Source organism: Mustelus asterias, chromosome 21 (genome assembly GCF_964213995.1).
Source record: "Mustelus asterias chromosome 21, sMusAst1.hap1.1, whole genome shotgun sequence".
NCBI classification, from domain to species: Eukaryota; Metazoa; Chordata; class Chondrichthyes; order Carcharhiniformes; family Triakidae; genus Mustelus; species Mustelus asterias.
Genome location: NC_135821.1, coordinates 43,913,401 through 43,936,985, shown reverse-complemented (window position 1 = coordinate 43,936,985; position 23,585 = coordinate 43,913,401). Strand labels below are relative to the sequence as shown.

Sequence of the window (23,585 nt, the reverse complement as noted above, 5' to 3'; positions counted from 1 at the left end):
AGGATTAACTGTCTTTGGTTTGGGATTCAAATAGAAGTTTGTTTTTATAAGAGATTAACCACTTGAGAAGATTTGAAACTTTTGAAGGGTAATACAAAATATATTTTTAGAAGATAATCTTTTAATTTTTTACAAGGAAAAAGTGTTTTACCAGGTGAAACAGCATTGCTGGTGGCAGAATTCAGGACAGAGAAATTTAGTTCCTTAGGAAACAACAAAAAACTTGAATGGGAGTTTTGTTTTCATTATGAAATCCTACATTGCAGAAGGAGGCCATTCGGACTATCGAATGGCCTCCTCAATCCCACCCAGGCCCTATCCCCACAACTCCATGCATTTACCTTAGCTAATCCCCCTGACACTAAGGGGCAATTTTAGCATGGCCAATCCACCTAACCTGCACATCTTTGGACTGTGGCAGGAAACTGGAGCACCCGGAGGAAACCCACGCAGACACAAGGAGAATACAAATTCCACACAGGCAATGACCCAAGCCAGGAATCGAACCCGGGTGCATGATGCATGTATGAATGAGAACAGTATTAGATTGTATCCAATTGAATTAAATATTTAGTTCAAACAGAACTGACTTTGGCTGGTACAAGGGCCTTAACCCCAATAGGAATCAGAAATTGATGGAGTAGACCGAAATACGTTTAAAGGCTCGGGAAGGTCTGTTTAAGATCCTCAACTCTTTAAACATGAAAAAAGGCTTCAGCTGTCAGTGAGAGTTAAGAAGAAACTCTCTGCTCAGCTGCTTTCATTGACAGGCCATCTGGTGCAGGTTAGAGTTGTTAATTTTTAATTCATTGTTTCATCTCCACATGGCTCCCGAGCTCTGTCCATCTTGGGATAATGGATGAGTGGCTATTGTGGTGGCATGGAAGGTAAGTGAGGTCATGGGAGTTGGGTGGGGAGCTTGAGTTGGCATGGAGGTGGCATGAGAGGTATGAGGGGTTATGAGTTTGGATGGGGGGGGTGAAAGTATGTGAGGGAAAGGGCTAGAGTGCCTAACATTATCTAAAACAACTGGGAGGGAGTCCAAGAGAACCAAGGCAGGCCTTCTAACCTGCCGTTTTGGCACTCACCTGTCCCTGAGGCCATTTAGGATCTGCTCCCGGGTTGGATCTAAACTGAGGTCAAATTTCCGGCTTCAAGCTATTGACCTCCGGAGCGAAAATACTGCCCCTTGAGTTAGAATTACATATACGGCCCGTCCTGTGCAGGCTTAAGCTCAGTTTGTTAAGAAAAAGCTCCATTATTTTCAGAATTACTTTTCACCAGGAATTCATTCCTCTTTCTCTGGTTGCCAACTGACCCTAAGGAACACATTGCTTCAAAATCACGTGAAGAAACTTTCCAAGCGAACTAGCATTCTAAAAGCTATTGCAAAAACAAACATAACCAGACCCCGTACTTAGAGGATGAAGATCTCACTGGCAATTTGACCTTCATTGTTGTCATAAGCTACAGACAAAGGTGTGGAAAAATGCAATTCTTTATTTGAAAAGCAGACCTCTCTTATCTGACACAGGATAAAAACTTAATGGAACGGGCAAATCAAGCTTTCCCTTTTCAGGAACGCCCTTGAGCATTGACATAATCCCTCCATGCTTGATAAGAACTGCTTACATTTGTTACATGGGCAATTTGTTAAAATCATGTACTGTGATTTCTCAGGTTCATCCCGTCAGATCCTTAGCTGTCGGTCCGTTGCACGGAGTCACTGACTTCACCCCCATCTAATGTCCCAGAACAGACGTCTGTCAAATCTGATTTTTTGACTGAGGATGGGGAAGAAGCAAAAAGGCTTGTGTGTTAATTGGTTCGCAGTGAATTTGTACTGGGGCCCCTGCACCAGGGCTCCAGGCAGGCAGAACACAGTGACTTAAAACTAATGTCCTCAAAGCCAGGGCCACCCATCGACCAAGATTTGGGCTTGAAAATGTGGACAGGAATACCCACAAAGCAAGTGCCTTTCCCATGTTGCGAGAAGGGGGAAGGCTGGAAGATCAGAAGTTACCTTCCCTGCCTCAGAACCAAGGTGTAATAAATAGCATGGCATCCCTCGGACGGCACCAAGACACTTCAGGCCTTGTTAGAAACAAAAGGGATTTTTTGATATGGGTGGCACAGTGGTTAGCATGGCCACCTCCCAGCGCCAGGGGCCCAGGTTCAATTCCAGCCTTGGGTGACTGTCTGTGTGGAGTCTGCATGTTCTCCCCATGTCTGCGTGGGTTTCCTTCAGGTATTCTGGTTTCCTCCCACACTCCAAGGATGCGTGGGTTAGGTTGTCTGGCCATGCTAAATTGCCCCCTAGTCAGGGGGATTAGTATGTTACATACATGGGGTTATGGGCATAGGGTCTGGGTGGGATTGTTGTCAGTGCAGGCTCGATGGGCTGAATGGCTTCCTTCTGCACTGTATGGATTCTATGACTCCATGATAGAGAGAAATCAGGTACAGGGGATTGCAGACCTAGGCTGCCTTGAGGCAGAGCCCTAGTTCTTCCATGTTTACTACATGGCTGCTCCATGATTCTGCACCAGAGAGGACTCCACCCTCTGGAATGATTGGTCCATCAAGCCAGGTGACCGTCTTCTGCTGTGCTGTCTTAAAGAGAAAGACCCCACTATCACTCCACATGGCTACCTTTTGCCTGCATCGATTGTAAACACAGACATCACCTGTCAGCATGGTCGCACAGTGGTTAGCATCGTTCCTCACAGCGCCAAGGACTAAGGTTCGATTTCCGACTTGGGTCACTTTCATTGTGCAGAGTCTGCATGTTCTCCTCCGGGTGTTCCGGTTTCCTCCCACAGTTAGGTGAATTTGCCATGCTAAATTCTCCCTCAGTGTACCCGAACAGGCGGCGGAGTGTCGTGACTAGGTGATTTTCACAGTAACTCCATTGCAGTGTTAATGTAAGCCTATTTATCACACTAATAAATAAACGTTTAAAAAAAACCTCTGATAAGAGAATCCGAAAATAATCCCAGGGCAAGTCGAGCAAAATGTCCAGTTCTTTTTCCTTTCGTCTGTGCCTGGGATCCGAGCATTCCCCTGGTGCAATGCCGGGGGAAAACTAACCTGCAACGGAACCATGTTTTCAAATGAAAACAAAACCCATCTATTCCCATGAAGGTGACAGTCCTGAACCTCAGTAACCCACAGAGCAAAACCCTCAAGTGCCTGACACCAAGCAAAGACATTATGAGTACAAATGACTTTATCTTGTCTACTTGTTTAGTCTATTGTCTGCTGTTGTTCAGGGAAAATATTGTTTCTTCATGCCAGCCGCTGAAAACAGGAACAGTAGCAAACGTTCCTCCAGCATTACAGTAAACACAAACTGCCCAGGAGTACTAAACATTTAATCATCTGACATTTATGGGCAAACGCATTTCAAAACATTGGTGAAAAAATTGTTGATCTGATTTGGACTTTACAACAAAGCCAAAACGGAGAGCCAAGTGTTTTGAAATTCTAATATGGGTACAATCTTTGTTCAACACTCAAGAGAAAGCCATGCTTTAAATAGTTAGTTGCACAATAATTGACACATGTGTTGAGCAGAGCAAGGAGAAATGGGCTGAAAAAATTGTTCATCTCCATATGTCATGAGAATGTGGCAGCAGTGTTTGATTACTTATGCTCAGGGTGACCAGAGCAAGGGAGGATGCTGCATCCCTCCTCTGAGAATTCCTGGTTACCATCCCACAGATGGAGAAGTTGACATTATTGAGATTAAATAGCACCCAGACTGAGTTAAAGTCGGCTCAGTGGGAGCCACTTGGCTTGCAGACAACACACTGTGGGTTGCTTTCTTTCTTTTTTGCCTTGTTATTTTCAGCATCCGATGGAAGAATCAAAAATACTGATTTCCTTTCGGAAGAAAATGCAAAAACCTCTTAGGTGGACAAACTGAGTGACAGAATGGTAATGACCTCAACAAGGTCCATGAGGTTGGCCTCTTGGAGTATGAGCTCCATGGAGTATGATTGAGATAATTGCCTGCCCAATCAGAGGGTTTCACTCGTGTATATATTGAGGAGTATTGAGGCTACTGACTCTCTGGATTCTAAACTTTGTACCTGAAGCACTCTTAGGAGTGGAATTGAGTTTGTAAATAAAGGGAATCTAGAGAAGGGACATCGGCCTCGGAGGAGTTATTTCAAGAACAAAATACACTCTGCCCCCATGAAGAGAAACAACAGAGAATTTTACACATGGCAACAGAGCCAAGGCTGTAACTCGTAATGCACCAACCTAAAAACAGTGATAATTCATCTTCGCCAAGGAATCAACCCACAATACAGTAACAACTTAAACTTTCAATGGTTTGAAACTCAAGTGGAGTTGAAAATGTAGCCTTAACAAGAAACTGCAACCCAAATACGTTGACAAGTTACGCCAGACAGAGGAACCGTAAACTACATCAGGCAGTGTAACAAGGAGAGATCCAACTTATCCCAGAAAGGAATCTTCTTGTGATTTTATTCACTTTGTCATTTTTTTTACGAAATCAGGATACACAACAAAACATGTAAGATTATCAAACTATTCCACTCACTTGTTTCATCATTGGGCTAGAAATTGTTTTTGCACTGCTATTCAGCTGTGGGGGTTGCAATTTGCAACCTGCCCCAACAGTCCCAGTGCAAGGTTGGCAGCACTTAAATTCCATGCATCCCATCTTGTCTGCATGATTATAGGGTAGGGTTGGGGGTCTGGCCTGTTGGTGGCTGACCAGTAGGGAGCCGAGTAGCGTTCGCAGAGAGCATGCGGTGCAGCTGGCCTTCTGTTCTTAAAGGAAGGCTGTCCCTCTGAAAGCGAAGTTGAACTGAATTAGAGTAGGCTGCTGGTTAATTGCAATTCTAAACAGAGATAATGGAGCAGCAAGGCCAAGAGAGAGTTCCAGGTTTGCAGGGTGCAGCACTAGAGGCTGAGTGCTGGAGGTGGGCTGGAGCTGAGATAACAAGGTTCTGTAAAGGGCAAGAGACCCTCAAGGGCCACCCGCAGAAGGGGATGGGAGTTGGTCAATTCCTGGAACCTGACCCTGAATATCTGACAGCAGGTGCTACAATAAATCTCATGTGGGTAAAGGTTAGTGAGAGAACAAACTGAGCAATCCAACCGCAATGACCTCAACAAAGTCCATGGTAACATTTTTACACAGCATCACTTACTCATCACAACACCAGCCTTGCCTGCTGCGTAGTGCACCGCACCCCCATCGCTCAGCCATCAGCATTTCCTGCTACTCAGACCTCATGCCTAATATTCAGATATTTCACCTCGCCCTCACACAACTACCGATGCTCACATCAAAGTCTTAATATCCTCACTTATCTCTAGCTATTCAGCTCTAGCAGGCACATCACCCAAACACACACAATCATTGACATCCTGCCCACTCGCGTGCTGGACAAGGTGGCACCACACTCACTGGCACACTTTCCTTTCTCTTGCAGGACAAGGTGACACAAAGCCACAAACAGCAGCGCCTAACCGGTGGGTGATGGTCACGGATTCCTGTCATTATCCCCACGGAGAAGACAGTGTTTGCTTTCATTGGACTGACAACCACCAAGGCTATGACCAGCCCCACTATGACCAGTGGGACTGAAACCATTGAAGATAATGGTCTCCTCATATCTGATTCTCTGTCTCACTTCCTTACCACCTCATGATCTTCTGCTTTACAAGCTGCGTACAATCATTTATCTTTTACTTTTCCCACTCCCCTCACTCCAACCCCCATCCTTATCCCGTTCTCCTTTCAGATGCTTGAGAACTACAACCTGGCCAGGTAATGATGGAGGAGTAAAAATGAAAGGTGACCTCATTGAGACATACAGGGTGGGATTTTGCAGCCTTGCGCGAGCAAGACTGAAAAATCCCACCAGAGGTCAACAGACATTTCCATTGTCCACTCCTCGCCCGCTCCGATTCCGTACCTGGTGGGGTGGTAGAATTTTGGCAATAGGCTTGACAGGGTAGAGGCTGAGAGAGCCTAGGACCAAATCTCAGGATGTGGGAGAGTCTAGGACCAAATCCCAGGATGTGGGAGAGTCTAGGACCAAATCTCAGGATGTGGGAGAGTCTAGGACCAAATCTCAGAGTAAGGGGACGCCCATTTAAGACAAAGATGAAGAAGAATTTCTTTTCTCAGAGGGTAGTGAAACTATGGAATTCTTTTCTGCAGAGGACAATAGAGGCTGGATATGTTCTAGGTGAGATTGAGAGATTTTTAGTCAGTAAGGGAATCAAAAGGTTTGGGGATCAGATGGGAGAGTGGAGTTGAGGGCGTGATTGCATACAATTCCAGCCACTGACACTTGTATGGACTTTTAGATGTTTGTTTTGTGGTATTTATTACTTCAACATTAACAATGTTGTGTTGATCCAAAAGAGGGATGTTAAGGGATGAGAGTAGAAAGTAATTGGTATAAGTTTCTCAGGCTTACAATTGAGACAAGTCATTCCACCTCACTGTATATGATTGTAATGTATGTATGTATATATTGTATGTTGGGGTTTGGGCTGTGGACTGCCCCTTTATGAGTACGGGTTAGATGACCCCTGGGCTATTAGCTCCGCCCAGTATGGGGCCCTGTTGGGCAGTCTTAGACCTGACTGTGAATGAGTGCACACATTCAATAAACAGCTCCCAGTATTGAAGTATTCAAGCTGACCTTGTGATTCTTTATGCCCCTTAGGCCACAGTGGCATACAAAAAACAAACAAGTTTTTAGGGCAGCACGGTAGCACAGTGGTTAGCACTGCTGCTTCACAGCTCCAGGGACCTGGGTTCGATTCCCGGCTTGGGTCACTGTCTGTGTGGAGTTTGCACATTCTCCTCGTGTCTGCGTGGGTTTCCTCCGGGTGCTCCGGTTTCCTCCCACAGTCCAAAGATGTGCGGGTTAGGTTGATTGGCCATGCTAAAAATTGCCCTCAGTGTCCTGAGATGTGTAGGTTTGAGGGATTAGTGGGAAATATGTAGGGATATGGGGGTAGGGCCTGGGTGCGATTGTGGTCGGTGCAGACTCGATGGGCTGAATGTCCTCTTTCTGTACTGTAGGGTTTCTATGATTTCTAAGTCTGAGGGCCATTGTTTTAGATTTTATGGACATTTGCGTAAAATAGGCATGAGATACCTTGAATATATACATTAGAAACCTACCACCTGTTGAAGAACCCTTTCTCACATGTAATCAGTAATGAGCAGGGTATGGGTTGAGCTTGCCTCACTCGGAATTCTTCCGTTACCCCAACGGCTGCCAACAACAGGAAAATTATTCCAAGAAAATGTGAAACCCCTCTTCGAAAGGGAAGAGGATCAGTCAGGGGTGATCCATTGACTCGACAGGCCACGCAATCACTTCTCACCATATAACCCATCCAATGGCCTAGGGGAGGCTATGGCCTAGTAGTATTGTCGCTGGACTGTTAATCCAGAAACTCAGCTAATGTTCTGGGGACCTGGGTTTGAATCCCGTCACGGCAGGTGGTGGAATTTGAATTCAATAAAATCAATCTTGAATTAAGAATACACCAATGACTGTGAAGCCATTGTTGATTGTCGGAAAAACCTATCTGGTTCACTAGAATCCCTACAGTACAGAAGGACCCATCGAGCCTGCACCGACCACAATCCCACCCTGATCCTATCCCCGAACACCACATCAACCTTGCTAGTCCTCCTGACACTAAGGGGTAATTTAGCATGGCCAATCAACCTAGCCCACACATCTTTGGAGTGTGGGAGGAAACTGGAGCACCGAGGAAACCCACACAGACACAGGGAGAATGTACAAATTCCACACGGACAGTGACCCGAGGCTGGAATTGAACCCGGATCCCTGGCACTGTGAGGCAGCAGTGCTAACCACTGTGCCACCATGCCGCCCCGAATGTCTTTTAGGGAGGGAAATTTGCCATCCTTACTTGGTTTGGCCTACATGTGACTCCAGAGCGACAGCAATGTGATTGACTCTCAACCGCCCTCTGAACAAGAGCAACTAGAGATGGGCAATAAATGCTGGCCAGCCAGCTATGCCCATGACCCATGAATGAATAAAAAGAAACCTCTCAGAACTGCTGCTGCAGTCAAGTGGTAATGCCTGTTTTGCCAACCAGTTGCCTGGTGGCTGGCATCAGCAACTCGCCAGCCTAACTTAAATGAGGCCCAATTTTGATCGGGGGCTCAGGGATCATTCCGCATACTCATCATGTCGGCAGTCTGGCGTTGTTCAAATGTACCCCAATAAAATTGACCCAAGTAGTGCAACTAATGGAATTAATTTGACTGTGGTTGTCACATCAGCCTATCCCGAGCCTAGGATAAATCCGGAAGTAATTAGCAGCGGGTTCCACAGATGCTTTTACACTTCTGCTTTGTCTTTTCTCCCACAATCGTTGAATTTTTTAATACCCAAGCTGGGTAGGGCCTAATATTTACACTTTGCTTTCTGCAAAGTCTTTTGAACTTCAGAGTTCACCAGTCGAACATCGTTTTACACAGGCTTCTCAACAAAAATAAGTTCCCCTTTTTGCCTCCTGGCTGTAATTTTCTGGGAATGGGTACATATCATAGAATCCCGACAGTGCAGAATGAGGCCATTCTTATCTATCGACCCTGCCACGACAACAATCCCCACGAGGCCTTAAATCTGTAACCCCATATATTTACCCTGCTCATTTCCTTGACACTAAGAGGCAGTTTAGCATGGCCAATCAACCTGGACTGTGGGCGGAAACTGGAGCACCCAGAGGAAACTCACGCAGACATGGGGAGAATGACAGTCACCCAAGGCCGGAATTGAATCCAGGTCCTTGGCGCTGTGAGACAGCAGTGCTGACCACTGTGCCACCGTGTACAGAATCCACTTGGGTTTTCCCTTGTTGTCCCGGTGATGGATAGCGGCCAAGTCTCCTGGATATGAGGCCCTTTTGGCTGTGACCAAATTGCTGGCATATGAGACATTTTAGAGCATTTTTAACCATCGTGAGGTGACTCTTCGTCTGCGATAGATGCCACACTGCTCACCTAGATGTACTGAGTTGATGCCACATCTCTGGGCTGCATGATCTGCCATTTAAGAACAGTATGTTATCATTTAAACAAGATTTTTAGAAATTCCTTGGTGTTCATTTTGTTCTTGCGTACTTTTGCAAATTGTGTGATACTGAGAATGGGGGCAACATACCTGGGCATGTCCACTGAAATTCAACTGAACATTCTGTGTCTTCTTAAGTCAGTCCCTCATTTCCATTTTAACTTTCCTTCATTTGAGGGAAACCACAGCCTATCAATCCTCTATACTATTTCTTGCGCTGAAAGATAACCTGCTCTCTGAGGCTCACTGTCCTTCTAGTTGTGGGCATCCACGAAGAGGTGAGTAGACTTGTGAAGTTTTAGTGTGAGATGTTCCTTCCTTTCATCCTTGATTCTGGTCAAGGCTTCCCTCTTATTTAGGATTTCACCTGAATAGGAATAATGCACGCTGAAAATTGAGGACCTTACATTAGATTTTTAAAAACTCAAGGCTCCTTCAGTCACTTAAACTTCCATCGACTCCCAGTTATTATTTGGTGCCATGTGAACCAGCATTAGACCCTGACTACCGTTCTTCTCTACAAGGATGCAACTGGACATCTGGATGAGATTAAATTCCACCTTACTGGATTTGGGACGTGCCCAATCTCTTTCAAAACAAAAGCTTTTAGAAGTTACCATTTATCACATTGTTGAATCTAATTTAGTGGCCATGTTACCAAGCACAGCGCCAGGATTTAGATGTCTGGACCAGTTTGCCTCTTGCTTTACAGCAACCAGACAAATAAATCTATTGAAAATCATCCTCCAAGTGCCAGCCAGTGCTCTGACTGCCAATGAGTTGACCTCTGTTGGCTGCATGGGAGTCCAGAGCTAGAGCTGGGTGAATGTTCCAACAGATTTGCCTTGGAAACCCTTGTTTTGGGCGGCACGGTGGCACAGTGGTTAGCACTGCTGCCTCACAGCGCCAGGGACTCGGGTTTGATTTCTGGCTTGGGTCACTGTGCGGAGTCTGCATGTTCTCCCCGTGTCTGTGTGGGTTTCCTCCGGGTGCTCCGGTTTCCTCCCACAGTCCGAAAGGCGTGCTGGTTGGGTGCATTGGCCATGCTAAATTCTCCTTCAGTATACCCGAACAGGCGCCGGAGTGTGGCGACTTGCGGATTTTCACAGTAACTTCATTGCAGTGTAACTGTAAGCCTACTTGTGATATTAATAAATAAAGTTTAAACTTTTACACATTGTCTTTGTCTGTGTTACCATTGTATATCCATTATAAGGGCATTTAATCACTGTTCACAAAATATCCTGGTCTGCTCATATCCAGCATGCTTTGTTCCACTTTATCAAAGAATCTCTCTGTGCAGAAGGAGGTCATTCAGCCCATCGAGTCTGCACTGACTCTGCGAAGAGCATCTTACCCAGGCCCCCACCCTATCCCTGTAACCCTGCACATTTTACTATAGCTTATCCACCTAATGTACACATCTTTGGACACTAAGGGGCAATTTATCATGGCCAATCCAACTAACTTGCATATTTTTGGCTTCTGGGAGGAAGTCAGAGTACCCGGAGGAAACCCACGCAGACATGTGGTGAAGGTGCAAACTCCACCCAGGTTTACCCAAGCTGGGAATCAAACCCAGGTCCCTGGTTTTGTGAGGCAGCAGTGCTAACCACTGTGCCGCCCTTATATTGGCATGCAACAGATAAGTTTGTACTGAGCAACTGCTTTGTCTGCTATGGACCTAATAGAGATGGCACAATTTGTGGTCGTGATTTGGCCAATTGATTCCAACCCAATCTCCAATACCAATTATAAAGTCGTCATGGGATATAGAGTTCATGGCTTTGAGGTAGATGATTGGCCATAATCTTGTTGAATGGTATAACAGGCTCTGGAGGCTGACTGACCTACTCCTGTTCTCTGATTTCCTACCTTGCTAGCCCCATCTAAGCGAGGCGATGGCCTAGTGGTATTGGCACCAGACTATTAATCCAGAAACTCAGCTAATGTTCTGGGGACCCAGGTTTGAATCCCACCATGGCAGTTGGTAGAATTTGAACTTTTAAAAAATCTGGAATTTAAAATCTACTGATGACCATGAAACCATTGTCGATTGTCAGAAAAACTCATCTGGTTCACTAATGTCCTTTAGGGAAGGAAATCTGCCGTCCTTACCTGGTCTGGCCTACACGTGACTCCAGAGCCACAGCAACGTGGTTGATTGTCAACTGACTCGGGCAACTAGGGAGGACAATAAATGCTGGCCAACCAGCGACGCCCATGTCCCATGAATCAATTAAAAAAAAGGGTTAAAGAAACAAAGAACAAAGAACAGTACAGCACAGGAAACAGGCCCTTCGGCCCTCCAAGCCTGTGCCGCTCCTTGGTCCAACTAGACCAATCGTTTGTATCCCTCCATTCCCAGGCTGCTCATGTGACTATCCAGGTAAGTCTTAAACGATGTCAGCGTGCCTGCCTCCACCACCCTACTTGGCAGCGCATTCCCCACCACCCTCTGTGTAAAAAACGTCCCTCTGATGTCTGAGTTATACTTCACCCCTCTCAGCTTGAGCCCGTGACCCCTCGTGATCGTCACCTCCGACCTGGGAAAAAGCTTCCCACTGTTCACCCTATCTATACCCTTCATAATCTTGTATACCTCTATTAGATCTCCCCTCATTCTCTGTCTCTCCAAGGAGAACAACCCCAGTTTACCCAATCTCTCCTCATAGCTAAGACCCTCCATACCAGGCTTACATCACCAAACGTGTACACCACATGCCTGTACCCACTCCTGTATATCCAAAAAATATTATAAAGGATGCTTATGGAGCTCTGTCTTAGAGAGGCACCACATGAATGGAGCAGTTTCCCTCTTCCTGCATCGTGCAAACTTAATTACAGAGATATGATTAAGGATGATATAATCTGAATGGGGTGATGTGTCTGCCGTTCCTGGTGTGACAATACTGTACCTTTAAGAAATGTATTTTAATCATATTCTTTTGTAGGATGTTTTCACAGGCTCTGGAGATTGTCGGCACTGTTTTGTCTTCAGGCAGTGTTGCTAATTGTTACTGAAGCAATATAACAGACATCATGACCTGCTGAGATGTTTTGTTGTTGTTTATTTTTAATCTGAGCTAATGCAGTGTTCTGGGGTTTCATGATCCTTTGGGGATTGCTGGTGGAGCTTGATGTGGGGGTGATTGACAGGTCAGGTGATACCTAGGAACAGTTTCTTTTCACCACTGAAAAATTCAAGTTCTTAGTTTTGGTTTAGTTGCTGTTAGAAGCTGGTGAAGGCAGGCAATACCTCTGTCTCTCTCTCTCTCTGTCTTTCCAAAGGCTTTTTGGAAAGTTCCAGGACTGGGAAACCTGAGTTTTAACCCAACATTTAAAGGACCAATTCTCAGCAAGTGTAAAAAAGCTGAAAACCCAACATCATGTGAGCATACTCGTTTCTGTGCCAAGTCTAGAAAGGGGTGTCTGTTTATGGGATGGTGTTTGACTTGGAACAACAGAGATAGCTAGCTGTTAAAGTTTATAGTGTATCATGTTTGAATCTTGTAATTGGTAAAAGTTATACTAATTATATTTTATTATATTTTAACTGTGTTCTTAAATAAGCTTTGTTTGATAAAAGCTTCCTAGTGGGTCACTTGAATCATACCTGGAATGAAGCATCTTATGCTCACCCGTGCCAAATTCAAATGTAAAAAAATTAGGGTCTAGGCTATCTTCTTAAAACACTTTCGAGTTTCTGTGCACACCCTGTACATCCAAAAATATTATACAGGATGCTTATATTATAAAGGGGTCTTAACACTGGACTTGGAGAAGTAACAAACCATTACCCAACTTGAAACCACCATCCATTGGACACATTCCTCATTTCCCCTGTGCTCCCCCCACCTTTACTACCAACACTCCTGATTGCAGAGCAGCGATAGTGCTGACAGCCTATGGTGGCAAATGGTTAGCACTGCTGCCTCACAGCGCCAGGGACCTGGGTTCGATTCCTGGTTGGGTCACTGTCTGTGCGGTGTTTCCATGTTCTCCCTGTGTCTGCGTGGGTTTCCTCCGGGTGCTCCGGTTTCCTCCCATACTCCAAAGATGTACGGGTTAGGTTGATTGGCTGTGCTAAATTGCCCCTTAATGTCAAGGGGTTAGTAGGGTAAAAAGTAGGGTTATGGGGATAGGGCTTGGGTGGGATTGTTGTCAGTGCAGACTTGATGGGCCAAATGGCCTCTTTCTGCACTGTAAGGATTCTATGATGATAATTAATGTAAGCCTACTTGTGACACTAATAAACAAAAAACTTAAAAAAAAAACTATAACAAGTACCACAACACCTAAACTGGTGCAGAGCATGATCATGGTACTACAATGTGTTAAACTGATCCAGATACCACCCACAACCTCAACTGCTTGGCAAAAAGTAGCAGTTTCAGCCCTGCCTGTCCATAGGCCTCTTTGATTGCATATTCCAACACCTCACTTGCTATCCCTTGCAAATGGCTAAATTGTTTTAGTTAGCTGAAAGAGACCAAACATTTGAGAGCTTAACTCTGCCAACAAAGGGAAAAGTGAACTAAGTGGTCTGGCAAGCAAACTGTGGATATGTGACACGCAATGCGTGTCATCATTCCCTTTTGAAACAAAAAGAAATCACAGGGTGAAAAAAAGCAACTGCCAGACAGAAATAAGCAAAAAATAATGTTAAAATTAATCATCATCTTTAACCATATTGCTAATTTTAAAGGCTTCTTTTCAGGCAACACTCACTCTTTAAATGAGGATTGTAAGATGGATAAGACAAAGGTCGAAATGTTAGGTCTTTATTCAAAATGGAACGTCATTTTATTTAACTCCCTATACCATTGATAAATTGCATGGGTGAAACATAAAATAAACAAGATAAAAAGAGTTTAGGCACAGTATGACTGTTTATGAAAGGTTTTTTTAAATAATCTACAAACATGTCAATCTCCTGAACAGTCTATTGATACCAAGGCACAGCTCCCGCCAGAGCTCCTGCCAGCTCTTAACAAGGATTTGTGTATAATTGCAACCAATGTTATACTTTCTATTGAATCAAAACATAAATTAAAATATATCAAAACAGCAAATTTTTGAACGACTCCTTGGTGAATATCTCACCCTGAAAAACTAAATTTCAAGATGGTGAAATAAATCGATGGTGACAGCTATAAGAGAGAGGAGATGGATAGATTTTTGGTCATTTAAGGAATCGAGGAGGAGATGAGAAAATGGATGGTAGGCAAAAGATTGATAGAGTGAGTTTGAAGGGCCGTATGTTCTACTCCTGATTTTATTTTTGCAGCTTTTAGTTGCCAACTTCCAAGTTCTTTTTTTGGGTGGCATGGTGGCACAGTGGTTAGCACTGCTGCCTCACCAGGGACCCGGGTTCAATTCCGGCCTCGGGTCACTGTCTGTGTGGCGTTTGCACATTCTCCACGTGTCTGCGTGGATTTCCTCCGGGTGCTCTGGAGGACAGTCCAAAGATATATGGGTTAGGTTGATTGGCCATGATGAATTAACCCTAATGTCAGAGGGATTGGCAGGGTAAATATGTGGGGCTATAGGAATAGGGCCTGGGTGGGATTGTGGTCAGTGCAGACTCAATGGGCCAAATGGCCTCCTTCTGCGCTGTAGGTAATCTATGATTCCTTTCGCCCCACACCGACTTTAAAACCCTAACAAGAATTGTGGCAGATGCTTAAGATGAGTCCTTGTAATGAAATGCCCACTAGCCAAATTGAAACTGAGGAGCCTCGCTGGAGAGATTCAGGAGGGGAACCTCCTGTTCAATGCACCCTGGCACTTACACTGAAGCAGCATGCCCACAATGTCCAGTGATCGTATTAAGGTAGTGGAACTTAAAAGTAACAGGTGCACAATTGGTCCTGGGCTGGTGACACAAAATGGGTAACACAGGATTGGTGGCAGATTAATAACCGACCTACTTTCACAGACTCATAGGCTGGAATTTTACTGTTTCACCCACCACGGAAATCGGAGTGGGTGAGAGGCAGACAATGGAAAGACCTGTTGACCTCGGCGGGACTTTACAGTTTCGGGATGAGTGAGGGCATAATCTCTCACCCATAGACTCCCAACAGTGCAGAAGGAGAGCCTGCACTGACTACAACCCACCCAGGCCCTGTCCCGGTTATCCCATGTATTTAAATTGCTAATACCCCTGATAATAAGGGGCAATTTACCATGGCCAATCCACCTAACCCACACATCTTTGGACTGTGGAAGGAAACCGGAGCACCAGGGGGAAATCCCCACAGACAGGAGGAGAATGTGCAAACTCCACACAGACAGTCATCCAAGTCCGGAATTGAACCCGGGTCCCTGGCGCTGTGAGGCAGCAATGCTAACTGCTGTGCCACCATGCCGTCCTTTGACATTAGAAAATAAAATTGTTTGGGGTGTAACATGAGAGGCAGATTTGTTATCATGATTTTGAGTTACCCACCAAAGATCAATTTCTACTCCAATGTTTTATTCATATTGGCAATAACAAGAGCTTTCAGTTTTGAAACATTTCATCCACAGCAACACAGGATCCTGGGCTACAAGTTGTTAATTGTAAAAATTAACATAGGGAGGAGGAGTCCTTCGATCCTGCTCCAGCATTCATTATGATCATGGCTGATCATCCAACTCAATAGCCTGATCCCGCCTTCCCCCCATATCCTTTGATCCCCTTTGCCTCAAGTGCTGTATCTAACTGCTCCTTCAAAACATTCAATGTTTTGACTTACTTTCTATGGTAGCGAATTCCATTGGCTGACCTCATCAGGTCCGTCAGCATCTGTAAGGACAGGAAAGAGCTGACTTTTTGAGTCTCTTTGTCAAAGCTAAAGGCACAGAAAGTGGGAGATATTTATACTGTAGAGTGAGGGAATGAAAACAAAACTTCATTCCCTCACCCTACAGTATAAATATCTCTCACTTTCTATGCCTTTAGCTTTGACAAAGGGTCGTCTGGATTTGAAACGTCAGCTCTTTTCTCTCCTTACAGATGCTGCCAGACCTGCTGAAATTTTCCAGCATTTTCTCTTTTGGTTTCAGATTCCAGCATCCGCAGTAATTTGCTTTTATCCATTGGCTGACCGCTCTCTGGGTGAAAGAATTTCTCCTCATCTCTGGTCTAAATGGTCGACCCTGTATCATCAGCCTGTGACCCCCTGGTTCTGGACACCCCCACCATCGGGAACATCCTTCTTGCATCTGAAGGTTAAAAGTCTACAGGTGGAGGGCACTTGTGGGATAATCATTGGGGCAGAGACACTTGGGTAGTTCCTCATTAGTAAAGTAGTTGGTATCAGTGCCTGTCACACGGCAGACAGGAATTTAAATTCCTGATGGGGAGAAGTGGCCGTCTAACTGGTTAGCAGTTGAAGAAGAGAACAATTTTGCTCTGTATCCGAGAATCCTCCCTTTCTCCCTCAGGGATTTAACGTAGAGTGTTTTGCATGCAGCAATCCCGTGAAATCATAAGTTAAATCAATTCACAGACGCCCTGACCGCCCGTCATTTCTGTGGCCTTGAGGAGTCTGTGTTCCACGTTTACATAGGTCGTGTCAGGTTGCAGCCCCTTTATCATGATTTGCTACTCAGCCCCACTTTTCGGATCTTTGGTTACCCAGTAGAGAGGGAGACAGGCAGATCAGAGGACGCCTTTGTTAGCCTGCTTCTGGACCTGGCTAAAATAGCCAGTAAAGGCCCAGGCAGTGGGCGGTTGAGGGGGGTCATTCCACCTGACTCCCTGCCCCTCTTCCATGGTTAATTTCAAGCTCCGTTGTCCCTGGAGCATCCACTGGTATGGTTGAGGCCTTCTACAACCAGTGGATATCACCACCAAGTGCATCATCACCAAGTGTAACAAACTCTTGATTTGTTAAGTTTCCATTGAAACTTATCAATAACCTCAAAGCCCCGTTAGTGGGCTGTTTATTAATGTATTTGATTTCAAAGGAGCATAAAGAGGCATGTAATGACACTGATGGAGAATTATTAGCTATACATTTGTAACGCCTCACTTTGTGAATAAATCTACAACAGAGTAAAGATTTACTTCTGGTCTCCTCCTCCACCAACTGATTGTAAGAAGTTTAATACAGGTCATGAAGGCACACAGAGTTTGATTAAAGACTTAATCTGGACGAGATGATGAACTCAGTGTATCAACCACTCCTACCGCCTGGAACCATTTTTAAACCCTGCCCAGATTGATGAGATAAAATCCATTACGAGCTGTAAAGATTTCATACAGAATGAGTTCAGATTGCCTCAAGCCAGACATCACAAAAAGGCTGCCCAAAATTTGACGTAGCTTAGCAGCAGGCTGACAGACTGACTGAATAAGAAGTGGAAGTCAAGTTTGCGTGATACACAGTCCAAAGATGTGCAAGTTAGGTTGATTGGCTTGGGAAATTGCCCCTTAATGTCCCAAGATATATAGGTTAGAGGGATTGGCAGGGTAAATACGTGGATAATTACAGGGATAGGACCTGGATAAGAGTCAGTGTAGAGTTGATGGGCCGAACGGTCTCCTTCTGCACTGTTGGGATTCTATGATACAATAGGGATGATCCTCCAAGTTTTGATGAGGGTCCAGTAGAGCAAACGCTTCTCTGGATCTGCCTGTAATAGGCCTTATTTGGGAGCATTTAATGCTGTCACAGATAAAAAAAAGCATTCTCTTCCTCAGCAATAACCTTGCTCATATCAGTGGCTAGCTGCCAATGCTAATTGAAGAGCTCCTGTAATATGAGGCTGTTTGCAGAAACCTGAGGAGTCAATGATTCAATTTTGAGATTGACGGTGAGCCCAATGACATTAGCCAAGGATTGGAAAACAAAGATTTTCAGCCAACGTATCATGTACCTCTGTCAATTTTTGAATATAGTTCAATTTTCATTCCAAGTCAGTTCATAGATAGGAAACCCCACGGAACAGGGGTAAGACAATATGTTGACTCTATTCTGTTACTTTTTTTAAGACTGTTTCAACTTGTGCGCAACAGATATGATCTTGCTGTCATTTTTTTGTCTCAGTAGATGTAGCACTGCTGAAAGCAAAAGCTCATCTTCCCAGATGAGGGCGTACAACTCATTTCGTAACATGGCCTGCGATCCTTCCTTTTCGGATCCAAGAAAGTGAAGTTTCGCTAATAAATCTCCCGTCGGAGTAAAGAAATGGAGCAATAGCTCAACAGGAAAGTGATATGGAAGTTTTGGAAAGATGATATACTGATCAGCTAGTAAGCGTGATTGCGACCAATTTTTTAAAAAGGCAGAAATTAATACTAGTAATTTAGCCAAAGAGAATGAGGGGGAATTTATATTGAAAATTATGGCTCTTTCTCTCTCTTCAAGCACCATGCTTTTTATTTGTTCATGGGATGTGGGTGTTGCCGGCTGGACCAGCATTTATTGCCCATCCCTGAGGGCCATTAAAATTCAACCACATTGCTGTGGATCTGGAGTCACATGTAAGCCAGACCAGATAAGTACGGCAGATTTACTTCCCTGAAGGGAACCAGATGGGTTTTTATGACAATTGACAATGGTTTTGTCATCATCATTAGACTTTTAATTCCAGATTTTTATTGAATTCAAATTTCACCATCTGCCGTGGTGGGATTCGAACCCAGATCCCCAATGCATTGGGGACCATGTACTTCCATGTGCCAGTCCATGATTATGCTTGGCAAGGTAGTACAGTGGTTTGCCACTGCCTTCTGCAGGTTCTGACTAAACACCTGCCATAGCCATGCTGGAAGTGTTTGCAGGTTGATAATCCACCTGTAAGGCCATGTTATCAACGCACCTGCCACCAGGCCTCAGTGTGAGACACAAACCCAGAACTTTTGGCTCAGAGGCAGGGAAACTACCCACTCTGCCGCAAGACCACCTGAAAATTATGGCGACAAGCTGCAAATCAAAAGGCATCTATTAAAAATTAAATCTGTTAAAATTATTGCTTCAGAATTTCCTGCGTTTAATACACTTGGGGCGGCAGGGTAGCACAGTGGTCAGCACTGCTGCCTCACAGCGTCATGGACCCGGGTTTGAACCAGGCTTGGATCACTGTCTGTGCGGAGTCTGCATGTTCTCCCCATGTCCTTGACACGTAACCCTCGCCCACATAGACAAGCAAGCAAAAATGAAACACCAGAGTAGGTGAATGTTATTCTTTGAGGCAAGTTGGATGAACCATAGGATCCTGACTTGTCCAATACTGTTAATATGCCCAGCAATTTAGTCAGTGGCCCTGAATGAACTAACCAGTTGTTGATCGTTGGAAAAAACCCATTTGGTTCACTGATGTCTTTTAGGGAAGGAAATTTGCTGTCCTTATCTGGTCTGCTCTACATGTGACTCCAGAGCCACAGTAATGTGGTTGATTCTCAACTGCCCTCTGAACAAGGGTGACTAGGGATGGGCAATAAATGCTGGCCATCCAGCGATGTCCAAGTCCCATGAATAAATAAAAAAATATTGAGGCAGCACTAAGGTGACAAGATCACCAGCTGGTTCAGCTCTGTCAAGCCGCCGTCCTCTTAGTCTCGCTTATAAGAGATACCACTCACCTCCGAGATACATAGCATGATGTAAAACAAATTCTAAAATCAGAGGAACAACAAACAAATATATGATTCATAGCTGCCACACACGTGCCATTTAATTCAAGAGCCAGGCAATGAAGACAAACTCATTGTTAGTTATGATGAACAGACAGACCACCCAAGAAACAGCCATTTCAAAAATTCTTCTGAAATGATAAATAAAAGCGTTTAGTTATAAGCCAGAAATGGCTTTGTGCCTGCTCGAATACCAAATCTTTGTGGGGCCGGAATGAACCCACAGCAATGTGCCATAACAACTTATGTAACTAAAGTGTAGGCATTAATCACCAATTTTGTGAAACATCTCTAAACTCATAGTCGCAAGTGGGCAAACATACTTCTGATATTGGTGCTACTGTGCTTTGCAGTCAGGACTAATACTGTAAGTATGATATCACGTAATGACTCCCATTCTTTCTCTAAATTTTTATTATTATTGAGTTCATCCAGTTCTGTGTGCCTCTTCACAGTACACAGGGGAACAGGGTGGCACTGCTGCCTCACAGCGGCAGGGACTCAAGTTCAATTCTCGGCCTGGGTCACTGTCTGTGCGGAGTTTGCACGTTCTCCTCGTGTCTGCGTGGGTTTCCTCCGGGTGCTCTGGTTTCCTCCCATAGTCCGAAAGAAGCACTGGTTAGGTGTATCGACCATGCTAAATTCTCCCTCTGTGTAACCGAACAGGCACTGGAGTGTGGTGACTGGGGGATTTTCACTGTAACTTCATTGCAGTGCTAATATAAGCCTACCTGTGACTGATAAATAAACTTTAACTTGAATATAAGAGTGTATTTGGTAAGAAAGCATGTTCTCCCTAATCCATTCACTTTATGTTGGGAGGCGAAGAATCACAAGTAAGGCTTTCACAAAATGAATCTGAAATTTTGCCACCCCTCCGCCCCCTACAAATGTAAGCGGCAGAAATGAAACACCGTGAGCAGCTCAGGTGAGCTTTATTCTTCAGAAGCACAGAAGAATTCGGTACAGAGCGGGATCACTCCCAACAATTTGCTCGAGATAACCAAAAAGAACCTGCTCACCCCACACTGGCCTCACACCGTTCTCTGTTTCAAGTATTTGCCCAATTCTGATTCCGCAATGGTCACTGCCTGAATCATGCCTTCCAGCAAAGGATCCTGTACTCCTCAAACATTCTGTGCAAAGGCGTTCACCCTCACCTCTGCCTCTACCTCAATTGCCATCTATGAACCCTTATTGCTGACTCACCAGGCAAAACCGTCTTTCCCTGTTCACTCTATCAAACTCCCCTCATGATGCTGAAGACTGACCAGCTCCATTTGCAGATAATTAAATTTGAAAAGGGCTGAACCTACAGTGTTCTGTGGAGTATTGGACCATCAGTGACAGTATTTACTCTTGCAACCTCCAATCTATTTCAAATACAAAAGCTTGTCTCCTGCTTCTCTTTAACGTTGACTTTCTTTGAAGACAATTTATTCCAGATATCAATCATTCCGCCTGGGGAAAGGGGGTATTTTCTTCTAACTCCCAGTCTCAAGTTTCACTCGGAGTTTGGAGTTCACAGTTTGAAAGCTAAATAACCTTTTCCATTTGGAATCAAAACAACCGAACCCACACAGAAAGTCCATGCCTGTCTTGCATGTTCCTGCTGTAACTTCAGTTGGTAATTGGCGGAATCATAGAATCCCTACAGTGCAGAAAGAGGCCATTTGGTCCATCGAGCCTGAAGCGACAACGATCTCACCCAGGCCCTATCCCCATAACCCCATGTATTTACTAATCCCCCTGATAAGCAATTTCCCATGGCGAATCCACCTAACCCGCACATCTTTGGACTGTGGTAGGAAACTGGAGCACCCGGATGAAACTCATGCAGACACAGGGAGAAGGTGCAAACTCTGCACAGACAGTGACCCAAGCCGGGAATTGAACCCGGGTCCCTGGCGCTATGAGGCAGCAGTGCTAACCATTGTGCCACCGTGCTGCTCGGTAACAGCAAGGAACTGCGGAAGGCTCAGCTAGGACAGATCTCTGTTGCTTTTCGCTCAAAAAGATGCAACATCTTGACCCATGACAGGGCAGATGATGGACATCTGACAGGAATTCTATTAGTTGAACATTCCTGATCAGTGGAAGCTGGAATATTGAGCAAGGTGAAAGACACTGGCATCCACAAAAGCACATGTTGTACAACCAAACAGTTGAGTTGAGGCCTGTCAAAAAAGCCTGGCCTCCACTTCCACCCCCGCATTGCCTAAGAAGACAATAAACATTCCTGGATGAATCTCGTTAGTGAGAGGATTAGGGCTGGGCTGGCGCCCTCCTGTTTCCCTGGCATTTGGAACAGGTGGACTCCAGGCCGATGCCAGGCTCTGGTATGGGTCAGATTTGAAGACAACCAATAATCATGACCTTTAGGATGACCACGTGCAGGATTTTGGTCAACTGTTGTCTACGTATGCTGACAGCATAGAGGAAATGGTTAATTTTTATAGCTGTGACTGACAGTTCGCGAGTCAATACAACTAACATTTACACCTACAAAGAGACAACTAGATTTATCACCAACATCCTTCTGAATTCTATCCTGCTGACACAAAGTTACCCAAATGTATCTGCAATTTGGCATTTAAAGTTAATGGTATGTTAACTGTATTGTTAAGGTAAACAGGTGAAGGACAGTTTAATTAAATGCTTACATAAATGGGGTGTGATAATCACATTTTAATTTTAATTTTTGTAAGATTCCTTTCACATTTTGTTTTTTGTTTTGTGTCCCTTTAAGAGACTGTTCCCTTTATATGTTGTGTTAATTTGTTCCATTTGGGTTAATTTGTTTTTCTCAAGAGAGTCTAAATAGGGGATTCCACTGATATGCTTGAGGCCTTTTGCCACCAGTGGGCACCAAAGGGGATGCAGTGCTTTGCCAACGCCAGTAACACCATTTTATTGACAAGTTTTCTTTGACAGTTTTGTTTTAAATTACAATGTCCCTTTAAGGGGATGGCAATTTAATTTGCTTATTTTATTGGTTTTACGAAAGAGCATATAAATAGGGGATTTTGGCATGGAGAGGGTTGCATGTAGCAGTCCAGTGTAATAGAAGGTTATGGTGGTTCATAGACACTTGGGCTGCCTGTATTTTCCGCAGTCTCAAGAAGTCCATGTTTCATGAGTATAGAGGTTTCTCAAGGTTGAAGCCTCTGTTCTACCTTTTGAGGGGAGGCGTGGTGCACAGTGGGCGGTGGGGGGGGGGTGGAGAGGGGGGTGGGGAGTGGAGTGGGGGGTGGGGGGATGGAGGGGGTGTGGAGATGGGGGTGGAGGGGGGGTGGAGGAGGGGTGGAGGGGGGGTGGAGGAGGGGTGGAGGGGGGGTGGAGGAGGGGTGGAGAGGGAGTGGAGAGGGGGTGGAGGAGGGGTGGAGAGGGAGTGGAGAGGGGGTGGAGGAGGGGTGGAGGAGGGGTGGCTACCAACCATAGAGGGAATCGTTAGACATCGCTGCTTTCCCTTATTCTGTAGCTATGTTCGCACCCAAGGTTCCCTGAAGAGGCCTCCCATGCCCAGTGGGCACCATCGGGCTTGGAGTGCATCAGCCCCAGGAAGATTATTGTAATTTAATTTGATAAGCTTCCATTAGTCTTAGTTACAGACTTTTAAGGGCTGCTAATTTATTCATTAGTTGATGTGTTGGTTAGTTAAGGGCGGCACTGTGGCGCTGTGGCACAGTGGTCAGCACTGCTGCCTCACAGCTCCAGGGATCCGGGTTTGATTCCAGACTTGGCTCACTGTCTGTGCGGAGTCTGCACATTCTCCCCGTGTCTGCATGGGTTTCATCTGGGTGCTCTGGTTTCCTTCCACAGTCCAAAGATTT

General features: G+C 45.0%; 1 protein-coding gene across 2 annotated transcripts in view; it reads right to left on the bottom strand.

Moving 5' to 3' along the window:
• The window catches only part of LOC144509233 (R-spondin-1-like), a 385,657-nt gene that overhangs the window by 39,411 nt on the left and 322,661 nt on the right, over positions 1-23,585 (bottom strand). The window lies entirely within an intron of this gene.